The sequence below is a fragment of the Epinephelus moara genome, chromosome 18 (assembly GCF_006386435.1).
Source record: "Epinephelus moara isolate mb chromosome 18, YSFRI_EMoa_1.0, whole genome shotgun sequence".
Classification (NCBI taxonomy): Eukaryota; Metazoa; Chordata; class Actinopteri; order Perciformes; family Serranidae; genus Epinephelus; species Epinephelus moara.
Genome location: NC_065523.1, coordinates 19,464,388 through 19,466,964, shown reverse-complemented (window position 1 = coordinate 19,466,964; position 2,577 = coordinate 19,464,388).

Below are 2,577 nucleotides of genomic sequence, written 5' to 3'. Positions count from 1 at the left end.
TTCATTAACTCATGATCAAATTTCATAGAGGGGTTAATCACGACTTAATAATTAGTGAACTAGTTACTTCATCAGTACAGAATCATTACTCAATAACCCGTCCATTAGTTAACCTTTTTATGTCCTAAAGTAAAGTGACACATAATAAGTAGTCTTTCATTACTTCATCATCATCTTTACAATTAGTTCCTTAACAAAAAAATCACAGACAGAAGGATTCTTGAGAAGAGTTTTATTCATTATTTTCAGACCACATACACATTAATATGACCATCCATGTTATGCTGTGCAATGATGCCTTATAAATAAATATGGTAGTGTGTCACATTTTAGGTAGGCTAAGCTTAAAGAATTCATCATGGGGGCTGCGTGTGAAGTACTGTATACTGATCACACCGTTGTCCACAGTACAGTTGTTTGAGGTGCACAAAATTTAGAGTAGTTACTATGAAACAAATTTGGAATGAATGATGAACTAACTATTAGTTAATGGTCAGTTCTTCAGTAACTCCTGATCAAATTTCAGAGGACTAGTTAGTGAGGAACTAATGAGGACCTAAGTATTACTTAATCATTACCTACCCTTTTTGTGTACCCTAAAGTAAAGTGAGACATCAAAATGAGTAGATAATGAGTACTGAATCATTACCTACTCATTTTAATGTCTGAAATTACTGAGGAAACATCCACAGGTCTGAAACTTTTTGTTCACATCAAGAAGTATCAAGTCATGTATCAAATACATGACTTACACACTCTGACCTGTGTGCATGGTGCACAGAGTATGGTTTACAAAGCCTATAGAGTTACTTGGCTCAATACACATAATGCAGCACAAATTAAATACAAAGAAAGGACCAAGAAATCCCCACAAGCAGCTAGCAGACCTTCTGCACAGACCCATTCACATATTACACACCATCAACAGGTGACTGACAGGTGATTAAACAACCACATAATGGAAAACTAGAGAGATGTCACATCATTCAAAGCCTCTGCAGACAGCAGCAACAACACAACATCATACAAATAGTACACAGCGCATAAAATAACCTGAATAACATCAACAAGTACACTGCAAAGAGTTAAACACACACAGGAGGCAGCCACAGCGGGACATTTAAACATCAGGAAATAAACCAGAGAGACAAACACAGACAGAGAGACAGATAGAGTGTATGTGACTTACATTTGTTGTTCAAGGCCATTCACCTTTCTGTCATGGTGATGAAGTAGACACTGGTGTTCAGCTGCACTTGCTGCTTTGACAGTCTCTGTTTGTTTGTTTGTTGACAGAGTCCTCTTCCTCATTGACAGTCATTTTGTTTTCTTGTTTGCTTGTTTGTTTGTTGACAGAGTCCTCTTCCTCACTGACAGTCAGTTTGTTTGTTGACAGTCTTCGTTTCCTCTCTCTGTGGCTGCTACATGTAGCTAGCTTAGCACGTTAGCCGATATCATTAGCAACACTGGAAAACTAGCTAACATTACGGCTACTTAGAAGCTAACTGTTGCTTCATTTAAAGTAACTTGTTGTTAACTTTATGCTGTTTGTTTTGTAAAATGCTATTTTATTAAGTTTATTTACCAGGGACGTGTCCGTTAAGGTTCCAGAGTGTCCTTACAGAGGCTGATTTGTACTGTTTGATACTTCACTGTATTTTAATTAAGAGAGGCAACTTTCACCTGCAGTTGATTTCAGTTAGGGTGTAATACCACACTTTGACCACTGACACGTGGGGGCGCTGTTTGACTTGGTAAAAGATGGGAAAGTACTAAAATATAAAAGAAAAGTATTGAGTCAAAGATTTTTTTTACATATTGAGGAACACTATAGTTGTTTTAAATTAGACTTAAAGTATCGTCTTAAATCCTTAAGAATTCATAACTGTTTCAGCACCGTAGCTGAGTTGTATTGTATTGCTTACTGTATTACACACTGTTCAGAGTATTCCTCATTTTAATTTAATCTATCTCAGAGGTGCCAACATGTATATTGAGTTTAAATACATTTTAAAACATCCATCAAAATTCATGTGATCAGGTAGACTCTGTACGTTTTACCATCGCTGAGCGTTATGTGTTGCTTCATTGCGACTGTTTGTGTTTAGACTATTATTTTTCTTTTCTTTTTGAGTTTATTAAACATTTGTAGTCATCACACAAGATAAATATTTGACCACTTAGCTTGTGGAAATGGGCTGCAGAGCGTCAAGAACAAAATCAATTTACAAAGAAATGATTAACATTTACAACTACAAGATTAATGGATTACTGTTGGAATCTTTTATTAATGGTTTATAACATTATTTTATAAATGCTGTTAGCTTCTGCTGAATTGAAAAACTAATGACTGTATTTATGGCATACTAACATGACAACTGTGGGCATGATGACTTATAAGAAAATGAAAGACACACACGAGCATTTTAAAGCCAAATCAAGTCAAATGTACTTATATTTCATACAGAGCAGGTCTAGACCATACTCTTTAGTTAACAGAGACTCAACAAATTCCCACCATGAGCAAGCACTTTGGCAACGGCGGCAAGGAAAAACTGCCTTTTAACAGGCAGAAAC